The following is a 13,187-nucleotide window of genomic DNA, read 5'->3' on the forward strand; positions in this document are numbered from 1 at the left end:
GGGGGAGGTTAAGAATAGTATAGGAAATGAAGACACCAAAAAACTTATATGTACAACCCATGGACATGAACTAAGAGGGGGGATGCTGGTGGAAGGGGATGCAGGGCAGAGGGGAATAAAGGGGAAAAAATGGGACAACTGTAATAGCATAATCAATACAATATATTTAAAAAAACAAAAAAAATCAAAATTGGTGAATTTTGTGTAGCCACTTTAATGTTGAAGATGGAAGAAAATATGCAACATTTTTAGCATATTATGTTTTATTATTTCAAGAAAGGTAAAAACACAACTAAAAACACACATACACACACACACACACAAAAAGATTTGTGCAGTGCATGAAGAAGGTTCTGTGACTGATGAAACGTGTCAAAAGTGGTTTGTGAATTTCCTTGGTACTATTGCCATTTTGGCCAAATAATTCTTTGCTGTGAGGCTGTATTATGCATGGGAAGATGTTTAACAGCACACCTAGCCTCTACCCACTAGAAGCCAATAGAGGGAGATAGCTGACATACTCAAAATATACAAATCAATAAAGTCACTGGTGAAAATGAAAAATAGGTTTTATTTTACAGAAAAAAACTAGACGGACTTTTTGACCAACCCAATAGATGGCAGAGCCCAAACTCTTTACCCTAATCCAGCAGTCGTTACAACAATGATTAGCACAGCCTCTCTAAAATGGGGTCCAGGACCATAAATTGAACTGAGCTCATCTTTGCCTATGTAGGCACCTGCATTTTTCTGGAGTTCATATAAGATTCTAAAGTGGCCATGTGAGTAAAAAGATTAAGAACCACAGATTAGATGAAACTGAAATGATTCATCTTGGGGTAGGAAAGAGAAGGTCCATTCTGAGGTAAGGACTGGGAAATAGGAGCTAAAACAGAAATCTAAAATGTTTCCATTAACCCCTTCTCGTGCCCTGCTAGTCACACACCCCAGAAACACTGAACCGTTCTGAGTTCCCCAAAAACCTGTGGTCTCTCTGCCCTCTGCCACAGGCAAACGAACTCCTGTAGCAGGCGCTGACAGAGTTTATCTTCTCCTCTTTATTAACCCATAGGATTTCTTAAACGCAGTGTAGATCTGAGAGGCCACGTCAAGCAAACAGCCCTCCACAACTGGTGCCTCTTGAACAAAAAAAAATAACTATGCTCAGGGCCTTACTGATGTCATCCTACCCCTCTGATGAGCACACTAGTAACTAGTAAACGCCCACACAGCGGCCTTCGTCGGAAACCCAAGGGATCGGGTTAACCAACGTATTCAGACCTTCCCAGCCAATAACTCTTTGGGCTGCTTCCTCCGCGAGTTTCCGGGAGCCCTGATTGTGATCGGAGGACCACCCGCAGGCCCGAAACCCCAACATCCCCGAAAGCCCCTTGGGCACTGGCAAAAGCCGACCCTTCCCAGTGTGCCGGGTACCAAGCAGTCCGGACGAGGTGGAGCCTTTGAGAGAGGCGGGGAGGGGCTGGGCAAAGAGGGACAGACAGACGTCACCATTGGCCAGAGCCTGCAGGGGACCGGGAGAGGCGGGGAGAGTCAACTTACCCCGCCTGCCTAGGGCAGTAGGCGCCTTGTCGCAGCGTGGGAGCAGTGCTGAGAGAGGCGTTTGATCTACGCGATGTGTGGAAGGTGAGTGATACGTGGGCAGGAGAGTTCGGGGGCATCCAGGTAGCACTGACACCTCTGCCTCCGAGCCGCCCCCAGCCAGGAGCCCTGGAGCCTAGGCACTGGTGCCCCTCGGCTTCCGCAAGCTGGGTCCCCTCCCTCTGCTAGCCTGGCTCACTAAGCCTTGGCCTAATGCTGAGATAGTGGGCATTGCTCCAGGCACCTCCTCCGAAGGGAGGGCATTTTAAGGGCCAAAACCTGGGCAAGACAGGTGAGGTGACCGAAGGCTACTCCTTGCCCACATTGTCTCTCATCTTAGCCAGTATCCTACAAACACTGATCTTAGAGTTTCGGGGAGAGGCTCCAAGCGCCTCTGGCACAACTCTCAGATTTCCTACCTGGAAACCAAACAATTGCTATCCTTGCCTCTCAGTCGTTATCTAATAAAGCATTTGCCTTGTTCCCCAACCTGTGTTAGGGGGTTTAGCACAGTGTCCCTTCTTACAGCCCTAATACTTTCATTACCCCCATTTTCAGATGGGAAAGCTGATGCTTGAAAACTTAAGGAATTATCCAGTTCTACCCACATGAATCAGTGGCAGAGTCAGGATTTGAACCCAGGGTTTATTGTGGCAGGTCTCACTCATTTCACCCACTGACTTCAGAGCTCACCCTGCTTTCCCCCCTCCTCCTGACTCTCAGTCCTACACTTTCCACTCTGGGAGATGCCTCAGTTTTTTTTTATTAATCTGGCACAGTCCTGTTTACTTATCATATTGGGCAGGAATAACAGACCAGTGCCAGTGCTATCTTAAAATACTGTAAGGGGAACGTTAGTAACCACACTTAACAAAAGAATTAAATAAGGTCACAGCAAATAAAGGCTGGAATTCTGTAATTTGAACACAAACAGGTTAGACTCCAAAGCCATAAACTTGCACTTGCTGAAGAGACCCTCAATGGCTACGTTGTAGTTTAACTGTCTACAACACAGTCAAGATTTGTTTTCTGCAGCTATGATTAAAAAAAAAACAACTGTAAGTGAATTGGTAGAACTAACAGACTAATAGGTACATGCAGATCTGCCTGCCTCCTACTTACTACCCTGTGTAATCCCTGAGCTGCTGCTGTCAACAAGATGAGAGATGCTAGGCAGAGGGAGGGGGAAAGGAGGGGAATAGAGGGAAGAGGAAGGGGAAGTAGAGAAGAAATGGAACATGCTAAGTTTGGGTCAAAATACTGTTGGCTGAAGTAGTAAGAGGGTGTGTTTCAGTACTTTGCCAGTGTTTAAGTGTATTTTCATTAGTTCTCATAATTCTGTGTTGTGCTGGTGATTCAAGACTTGACAGTGAAAATGAAGTTGAGGCCACAGATTACAGTGTCAGTGTGAAACAGGTAGGGTTGTATCTCCACCATGAGGGTAGCCTGGAAGTTGAGAACAGAGTGAAGGTCCAGGGTCCTCCTCGTTCAGGGTCAGCTAGACAGTGACCCATAACAAAGAACATGAACAGAACTCGGGCATATCACAGTTCAGATCCTGTAAATGCAGAGCCTCAAAGGGGGATACCCTGACTGTGGGGTCAACCAGAAAACCCTGTGGACTAGATCTCTGGGGATCTGGGCCTGGGTTTTGAGAGTAAACTCGACCCTATGTCTTTGTTCACAGCCACTCCTCCTGGGAGAATTGCCATCTTTTTTGAGTCAGTTCCATTTCCCCATCTGGAGGACTCACGGCCTCCCTGGAGCCCCATTATGACCTATACCTGTGAGGCCCATCTTACATGTGTCCTCATTCACCTTCAGAGCAGTCAGTGATTCAACTAATGAGGAACCTAAGGTTGAGAGAGGGAAAGGGACTTGCCTAAGGTCACACAGCTAAAGAATAACAGCAGAGCTTTAAACCCAGATCTTTGTAAAGGTTGAGTGGTTATCCTGTCACAGAGTACATTGAAGAAAATACTTTGAAATTGTTTTAAAGTAAATTAAAATCAGATAGGAAGTGGCTGCACTTCCCAAAGCTTCTGCAGATTTTTTTTTTACTCTTGTTAAAGGGGAACTCAAAGTTTGCTCAGTCTCCTCTTCTGGCTGTCAGACCTCCTTGCCCAGGGTGTACTGATGAGGGACAGATTTGGAACCCCTTCCCTTTGCCCCGTCTGACCTTAGTTGGTGAGAGTGTCATATCCCTGTAGCCTCAGATGTGGAACGGGCTCTGCTAGTACAGTCCTGCCTAAAACAAGGCTCAAGAAATGACACAAAATGCTGGTCACACACACTGGTCACATACTCCAATGAAACTGATACCCAGAATTCTCTCCATGGCATCCCTTGCTTCCTATCTTTTGCTGTGGCACGTTTCAGCAGAAGTTCTTAACCTGGGATCTGAGGATCCAGGGGCACATGAACAAGAGCTTCTTGATCCCCTGCAGTGATATGCAAATTTAGTATGTGCATGTGCACACACATGCATTTTCCCAGGGATCATGTGTTAAACTTTCAAAACCCTCCACAGGGTCCCCATGACCTAGAAGTTTCTAAGATACACCATGTTTCACAGGAAACCACCCCCAGCAGCTGCATGTGGCACAGGCCTGGCACAGTGAGTGGCACAGCTGAAGGCAGCTGTTGGAAGCACCCTTCCAAACAGCTGTTCAGTGCACCCAGTACACCCTTCCAGTAACTGACACTGAGCACTCAAAGGGGCTACCCCCCTGGCACCAGGCCTCAGTGGTCATTCTGAGCTTCTGTTTGGACCAAAAAGCATAGCTGAGAGGATTCCTGTTTCCACAGATGGCCTCTTCATAGGAATAGTGAGCCCAGTTCCAGGCGGGTGGGGGTTGGGGGGTCCCGCGGGGCCAGGAAGTGTGCATTCGAGGGAAAACAGGAGGACTGGAAAAAGCTTTCTTTCCCCAGCCTGCTGTTCCTTGAAAGCAAGGGCAGAAACCAGAAATCCAGCCGCCTCTGGGCTGGGGCTGCCAGGAAGCTCTGAGGAAGGCCAGCCTTCAAGAAAGCAAAAGGCCAGGCTTTTCAGAAGAAGGGAAACCATGTAAGGGAAGCCTGGGTGCCAGAATGAGCACAGGGAGACCTGTCAGTGGGAGCCCAGAACTGCATAAATGGGAGGATATAGTAAAGGCAAGCGGGGTTCTGTGGAATCAGCCCAGGGGAAAATGGGGAAGAGAGGTGGCTAATGGTTCTGCAGCCACCTCTTCTGCAGAGCACAGTGTCCTCCCAGGGCTTCCTAACCATCAGTACTGGGACAGGAAGGTATGCATGCAGCTGAGCTACAGGGCTGTGATGGTGGCATTGGGAGGAGGGGTGAGAACAGCAGCTTAGAAGGAGGTGGGATCTGCAGCTACTGAGTTGCTGCCTGCCATCCACATCCTAACAGCTGGCTTTTCAGCAAAAAAGTGTTGCTGAAGAGCAGCCTGTGTCCAGCCAGACCCTCTCTCAGAGGTAGCTAGTAACAGCACTGCAGCTTCTTTTCTGGCCCAGTCCTACCATTGCTGGTTAACAGGTACCAGTGAGGGCCCCTTTAAGGTGCATTGTTTTCTAGGCCTCCTTGCTGTCCCTGACTGGCATTTGAAAGCTGAGGCCACAGCCTGTGGACCAGGAGACAGGCTTACCAGGAATGTTCAGCAGTGTTACCAACACTTGCCCTCTACCTTGGAATCTCCTACCTCCTTCTGGTGAGAGCAAATTAATTCCCACAGGCTCTGTCCTCCTTTCTGGTGCTTCCCATGTCACTTCTGTTACATATTTGATTTTAATCATTGTCAGGATAGGTGGGGTAGGGCAATTGGGAACCTAATTACAATTATAGCGTTTTGGACTACAAATATGGCCGACAAGGAATATGGCCGCCATTTGGACTACAAGTAATATGGCGATGGAACTCTGACTTGGAAGAGATAGCTGACCAGGAACCACCAATGATGTGTTGCTTCTTTGTTCACAAGGAACCAATCCCCAGCTCCCACGAAGAGCCAACCCAAAATAAAATCCCCACCCTTTCCCTTCTCCCATGAGGTGTTATCACAGCCCTTTTTCTGCTGGTGGAGAAAATCTTGCCCAGGAACATGAACCTCCAAAATAAACCTCTGCTGCCTGATTTCATGGCTAATTGGCTGTTTATTCCTTGGCAGGGTCTAAAAAAACCTTACAATCATGACTAAAGAATAAAATAAGAATCATAATTTTTTAAAATGTTAGAACAGAGGTTACCAAGCTTTCAGGTTTCCCAGATATCCTCTGAACATTTTACTTTGGATATTGACACATTTTCCATTTTGCAAAGTAGGGATAACAATGGCCAGCTTTTTGGCCATTATTTTATAAAAAAGAGAGGGCATTGTAAGACTAAAATGCATGCAGTACACAGCCTTGAAGTAAAAGTTCAAGTGCGCTCTATTTGAATTTACGAAAACTCTACTTCGTTAGCTTTTTTCTCCTCTGCCATTGGCCAGTAGGAATTGGCTATAGTTGTGACCTGAAGAGCCACAGAGCACCATGACCATAAAAGAGGAGAGACAGGCCAAGCCTAGCACTTGAAAAGACTTCAGTGCTCTCTGTCTCAAACTGAAGGCCAGAGACAATAGCGAGGGCAGGCTGTGATTCTGGCTGCCTTTAGCAGCCCCTCCGTGGGGCTGGCAGAGCAACCACTGAAGTAGAAATCTAAAACAATTCACTGCCTGTTCACTGGGGACAGGTCATCAAGGCCGGTACACTCCTCCAGAGCCCCTCCTATGGTAAGAACAGCCTCTTCTAACTGGGAAGCAAGCCTAGAGGCTTGAGCTGTGTGCCCTGGGGCTGGGGGAGGGGAGCAGACCGGGACAGAGGAGGCTCCCAGAGCCACAGGCTAGGCCTTCCCTGAGGCATCTGTCACTCTGGCCAGTCCCAGCCCATTCCTCCCCACCCCCACTCCTGCTTCAACCAAGGCACTTTGATCCATTTGTATTTGGGCTACTGCCTAGGGTTTAAGATTGTGCTTTTTTATAAAAGTCACCCTTCCAAACTGCTGTTCAGTGCATCCAGTTGGCAAACACTTTGTTCTAAATTTTCTAAGGTCTGCCACATGTGCTCAAAGAGTGGGTGTTGAAGGGGTGGGTTCAGGGACATGCTTCAAAGGGAGGAAAACCTTCATTAGCTTTCTTGCTGGGGTATGTGCCTTCTCTCTCTCCCTTGAAGCTCTCATTCAAGTTACCTCTAAGACACTCCTTAGGTATATGTGCATTTCAATTTAGGGCCCAACAAAACACTGGGATTGTTAAAATAAATAATAATCCTCTCAACCTTCAGTCTGATAAAAGGGACATAAATGCACAGTGATGGGCGGGTCACCGGCCAGCAGTGATCACTCAATGCTGTGGATGGCTCGACGATAACACGCGAGAAAAAACATGCACAGAGACGACTAGTTTCTGTGGGGAAGTAGGGATGAAATGGCCACCCCCCCAGTGGGGAGCGCGCCAATTTACTGTCCATACCTGCTTTTATTGGGCTCATTTTGCATAATAATTCAGGTAAAGTACAGTACTTATCAGGGGGAAGTAAGGAACTCTGCTGGCCTATTGAGTCGGGGTCAAAGAGCTGTAAGACTTTGAGGAACAAACTAACTTCCTCCTTGGACCCCTCTCATTCAACTGAGAGCATTCTAAACAAAGAAGGTTTCACAGTAATTTACATGTTCTTTCTTAGGCCTGATCACCCAGGGAATCCGCCCCTTTTCAGCACAGAGCTGCACCACCCTGTCATTGTTTCAGGCTTAGCACGGGAACTAAGGCAATAAGGAGATTTTCTCCCAGACGATTAGAACTCAGGCTATGTCGAAGCCGAGGAGCGAGGGTCCATCACCTCCTTTTGCTGCAGCCCCCCAAGTCCTTCTTTTGGGGGGCCTTCCAAAGTGATCATGCTTGTCTTAGGTCGTTCCCCCCTTGGGGAATCTTACCCGTCTTTGGCTAACTGACCAAGCTTTTTGGGGTTCAGTTATGAATAAGACAGCAGAAGCAGCATTCCTGCCAGGGAGATAAGCTTTTGTCTCCTTGCTGGCTTACGGTTCCAAGGGCGTTCCCTCAGCCTTAGCCTAGGCAGGGGTTTCAGCTTCTGATACCAGTCAGGGCAGTTCCCAACAGCACAGTGTAAAGTCAGGAAGTTGAATTCTCTGAGTGACCCCATAGCTCAGGACCAGAACTGAAGGAGATGGAGTTGTTGCCTATGTCAGGTGAAGAGTTAGAACATGTAAACTAGTTAAACTATGTGATTTGCTTAGAGCCACACAGATGATGAGTGCCAGAGGACACAGAGATATGTGTTTCTCTCAAAGGAGAGACTGTTTTTCTGTGGGACCAAGGTTCCCACCCCATAAGGCTGGAGACCCACCTTAGTGTTGGAAGACCCCCCCCCCCACCCGTTGCTGAAGTGGACCCTTCATTGCCTCCTGCAAGCCTTGCTTACCTGCCACCCTCACCTGAGATGGCAGACTGAAACCAGAAGACACCAGCATTCAGCCTGCCTGTCACTACCAAACCCAATAAGCAATGACAGTGATTGAACCTATGGGTACTTTATGTAGATGGCCAGTGATCTGAAAAGATGGTGGGTTCATACCCTAACAGACCATCTTATCTTTTCTTTACAGGCCAACATTTTTATACCAGGGAATAAACAAGGTACGGTGAGGACTTTGAGATTCAGGGAGGATTAGGTGAAAGAAGCTGCAACATTCCTGTCCTGGGCAGTTAACTGTTAGCTGGGGCAGGTGGTCCTCTGTCTCTCCCTGGAACACAAAGGCTGGGATGCCACCAGTTGTCCTCAGGCAGTAATCTTTAGGAGTGCCCCAGGAGGTCAGCTGTTTTCCTAGAAGTCAGGATGGGCCTTATCTGTAGTTTCTGAAACAAAAGCTTTAATATATCCATTACTTGCTAGGCTTATAACTTTTTACCTTAAACTAAAATTTTCTAACTCTTGAGTCTGCTATCAAGACCTCATTCTCTGACCCTGTAAACTAAGCCATCTATCCTTTGCCCCACCTCCCCCTTTCTCCCTTCACTATGCCATCTGCCATCCAGGACCTTACTTCTCTTTCCTTCTGATTCCTTCTGCACAGCTTCCCCCAGATGATGCTACCCAACTCCAGTTGGAGACACTCAGCACCTTAGTTATAGCCATTGAATTAGCAGCCTCTCGGGTAAAACACTCCTTAAAACCAATGTGAGGAAGAGCTCATGTGATACCCAGCCCAGTGCTTTGCAAATAGTATTATCCAGAGCCCTAGGTAAGGCACTGGATGGGGCTCCCTGCAACCCACCTCACACAACAAAAGCAGCCCCCTTTCATCTGATTTGGTATAATGTTCATTTGAACAGAGTTCTACAGTTGAGAAAATTTCTATACTATCATAGGTCAATATTTCCATTTTACAGAAGAGAAAATTAAGGCTCAGAGAAGAAAATACATGCAGCCCTGGCTGGTGTGGCTCAGTGAATTGAGTGCCAGCCTACAAACCAAAGGGTAGTTGGTTCAATTCCCAGTCAGGTCACATGCCTGGGTTGCAGGCTTGGTCCCCAGTAGGGGGTGCACAAGAAGCAACTGCACATTGATGTTTATGTCTCTCTTTCTCCTTCCCTTCCTTTCTCTCTGTAAAAATTAATAAATAAAAGCTTAAAAATATATAATTAAAGAAAATACATGCATTTGAAGACACATGGTGCTTTAGCAGCTCCGAGCCGAGAACTCTGTAGGAAACATCTTTTCATAACTACTAGTCATTGCCTGACTTACAGAGAAATCCACTTATGTGTTCCTACTACATAGAGCAAAATGAGCAGCATATTCCCCACATGCTGTGGGAGAATGAAAGTATTGTAAACTGAGTCATGTCATGAATCAGAAGTCACAAACTGGAGCCCCACCAAGGGCATCTGTCTATCTGTCTTGCAAGTGTGTTTTGTCTGGAGATATATATACATATATATAATATCCATTGGAATTATGTACTCCATTAGGATAGTCTAGGTTATACTGCACTGACAAATCCTTGAAAGATCAGGGGCTCATCACAGCAGAGGCTGATTTCTCTTTCTCAATCCATGGAGTGCCTGGTCCACTGAGGAAATCACAGACTGCCCATCAGGAAGATGCACCAGTTGGGACATGTGACTTTTAGGATAGCAGGGGACAGGAGAGCTGCAAGTTTGCAGTGGCTCACCTGAGCTGACCTGGAAATGACACACTGCACTTCCATTTGCAGAGTTAGTCATGTGGCCCCACAACTGCAAGAGCTGGAGAATGTGAGCCATCACATAGTCACAGGGCCAGTCACTGCCTTTGCCAGTCCCCCAGCTTTAGATAGTGAAATATAGCCAGTAAAAACCCAGGTGTCTGGCTTCTTCTGAAACACCATAAGAGCTGCCCCTCTAGAGAAGGGATGTGTTCCCCAACTCATCATGAACACCACTGACCAGTGTCTCAGCTGGATCACTTCCCTGGCCCTGGAGACATTTATATGTTTTATTCCAACTATATATATACAACTCTGGAAAATTTGATTTGTTGGGTACCCATGGGGCTTTTTGTATTCATCTAATAATTTAACAGCTATTTATGAACCTCCTGCAATGTGCCAGTCTTGTGTTTGATGCTGGAAACAGAGCAGAAAAGCAGCATCCCTGAAGCACTGCACTCCTCTTCTCCCAAGGGAGTCAAAACAAGTAGGAACTGGGGCAGGAGCAGGGCATGAGAGGAACAACTTCTGGAGAAGCTAACGTCCGGGCCGAGGACAGGGAGAAGGCTGAGTCCTGAGTAGACAATGGCACCATGAAAGCCCAAATGGGGGAAAAGCCACAGAGCCTTTTAGGGAAACAGGGAGCAGCTCAGGAAGGCTAGAGCTCAGAGCAGCAAGTGGGGAGGAGTGGGAGAGAAGCCCAGTAAAGAGGAAAGCAAGAGAAAAACTACCTCCTGTTCTGGGTAAATGCAGCCTTTCTGTATTGAGGTTGTCAAGCAAGATATCCTTATGTCATGTGCCCACAGAAACAGCATTGAATGAGAACCCCAGACACCCAGCCTTACACCCAGAATTAAGCCAGCTTCTCTGTAGTAGGTATTTGAGGAAGAACCCGGAGGGGACACCTGGCATGTCATGTTTTTCCCAGAACTGTGGTGCTGAGGAAATGAAACCCTATTTTGAAATGGGCCTAGAAGAATTCAGCAGGGGATCCCCTCCTCAAGCCCCATGGTGCCCCATAGGGGTAGGGCCTTATGCTGGCTACAGCTGGGAACCTCCCCTCTCTTCAGGCTGAGATTTGTCCCACTCTAGACAAAGGGGAGGTATTTATAGAATGATTCTGAGATCACTGAGAAGCCCACCTCCATCAAATAATTCCCCTTTTCCATACCAACCTTGTGTCCCCTGCTTCCAGAATCAAGTGCTAATTCCAATAGAGAAGAAGGCTCATCTTGGCTGTTAGTGGTGTCAAGCAAGCAGGAGGAGGGTGTGCTGGATCTGTGAGAGTCAGTGCCCAAGGGGACAAAGCACTGTGCAGTGGCAGGCTCTACTTCAAGTATAGTAATAGAACAACAGGTGGACCCACAGTAACATTTGCACACACACATGTCAAGAAGATGTGACTAAGCCAGGTTTGTATGAGCAGATGTAGGGATTTTGTGAAGGAACCACTTTCAGTGTGAAAGACAGGCTATACACCCTGTCTGTGCCACCTCCCAGGATTTTCTAATCCCTTTGATTCCCAGTTGCTACTTGAAAGAATGGAGGTAGAGGCAGGGTCAAAATTGTAGATACTATGTGAAGTTATTGCTCACTGCCCAACACACAAAGGGCCTTGATAAAGAGTGGCCTCGGCTGGAGTAATGTGGAAAGAGTTAAAGAAGTAAGAATCAGTTCAAAAGATACCAACAAGACAAGAAAGTTCCAGTGAATTTACACTTACCAGAGCAACCTGGAGTTTTTGACAAGCTCCACAAACCTTTCCAGGTTGTGAGTGGGAAGAGACATAGATAGATAGTTTCCTGTGTGGATCCACTAATAATCCTGCTGGGCAGAGATTACCTCATTGTGTAGATGAGAAAAGGAAGGCTCAGAGGTGTTAAACTCAAAAATAGTTAGAAGGCTTTGCTAGAAAAATAGATAAAGATTTATTCAAGGGTCTTGGACTTTGCAGACTGGAAACATAGTTAGGCAAAAGCCCAGAAGTGCTCCAAAGAAGAAAGAAAAGTTAAAAGTTTTTATAGCAAAAGTGCATTCTTGAAAATTATCAGTCATGCATTCTTAGCTCTAGGATTGCTCTGGGATAGTAATCAGTCAAATAACAGGGTGAAGGATGTCGGGTCATCTGGAACATGGGTGCAAGGAGATCTGGTCATGTCCCAGTGGTCTGGATAACAGATGTCAGGTTGATGGATATGTGAGTCCTTCAGAGAGTAATTAGAGGGTTACCTAGAGGCCTAGATGTATGTCCAGGCATTGACACAGGACCAGAAAGTTCCAAAAAGTTTAAGTTCCCAGGCTAGTTAGAAGAAGAATGGAATCTTTTCTCATGCTTCAGTTTTCACAATGTTAGCAATTTTCACAGCTTAGTTAAAGTGATTCCATTTTATATATTCCCTGTCTTCACTCTTTCCTCAAGGGGTTAAGTCACTGTCCAAGATCAATACATTATAGAAAAGGACTTAAGAGAACAGAATATGGGTTCTAAGTGCTTATGTTCAAACAGTGGCTTTGCCTCAATCACTGGGAATCTTGGGCAAAGTGGTTAAATTCTGTTCATGTTTTCTCATCCATAAAATAGTAATAGGATGATATTTACTTTATAATGTTGTATGGAGTAAACAAAATACAGTAAGCCCTCACTTAATGTTGGCAATAGGTTCTATGATTTTAAGCAAAACAACATCTAAAGAAACCAATTTCACAGTAGGATAAATGATATAAATGAGAGTTAAGTTCTTACAGCATCTCATCAATGTTGTAGCACTTGATGAAACAATGTTATTTGAGGACCTGCTATAATTCACAGAAAATGCTCCACATAGTCTGTGGCAAGTAGTGAACATGGTACCTATTAAGCCATCATTAGGATAGCTGGCCCAGGTGTGTCAACCCCAATGGCAGCCATGGGACCACCCACCCTGGGCTCAGTGGAAATGGAGAAGGTAAGCCTCCTTTGGAGGTTTGGAGGAGTAATTGCGACAAACCATTATTCAGGGTGTCCCAGTGGAGGGAAGGAAGCACTTGATCTGAAACATTTAGAAGATTGATCCTGATTCCTAGGTATTATGGAGAGGAGTTTTTGGAATGAGGCTGTTGGGCTTGGAACAGCTGACTTGGCAGTTCTGACCTTGGCCCACCAGGGACCACTTGGCTTATGTGTGTATGTCACATGCATGGAATTCCACTAAGTCCTCTGGGCCTGACCCTTCAGCTGTGGTTGTCTTCTGCCAGATATTAGGAGTGAGGTGGAGACTGGGGAATGAAGGATTGGGAAGGTAGGGAGGTGCAAGGTGAGACCAGGCTGCTGGCCTCCACACCAGGGCTCTGAGTGCCACACTAGCCATTGCTC

At 46.5% G+C, this 13,187-nt stretch overlaps 1 protein-coding gene across 1 annotated transcript in view; it reads left to right on the plus strand.

Annotated features, from left to right (window-relative positions):
* Positions 1-1,628: 1,628 nt before the first annotated feature.
* RASSF4 (Ras association domain family member 4) overlaps positions 1,629-13,187 on the plus strand; it is a 33,483-nt gene continuing 21,924 nt past the window's right edge. Inside the window, exons 1-2 of the mRNA XM_028514112.2 lie at positions 1,629-1,644; positions 12,705-12,780. The gene's annotated coding sequence lies outside the window, so the exon portion shown is untranslated. The remainder of the gene's footprint in view (positions 1,645-12,704; positions 12,781-13,187) is intronic.

Source organism: Phyllostomus discolor, chromosome 5, assembly GCF_004126475.2.
Source record: "Phyllostomus discolor isolate MPI-MPIP mPhyDis1 chromosome 5, mPhyDis1.pri.v3, whole genome shotgun sequence".
Taxonomy (NCBI): Eukaryota; Metazoa; Chordata; class Mammalia; order Chiroptera; family Phyllostomidae; genus Phyllostomus; species Phyllostomus discolor.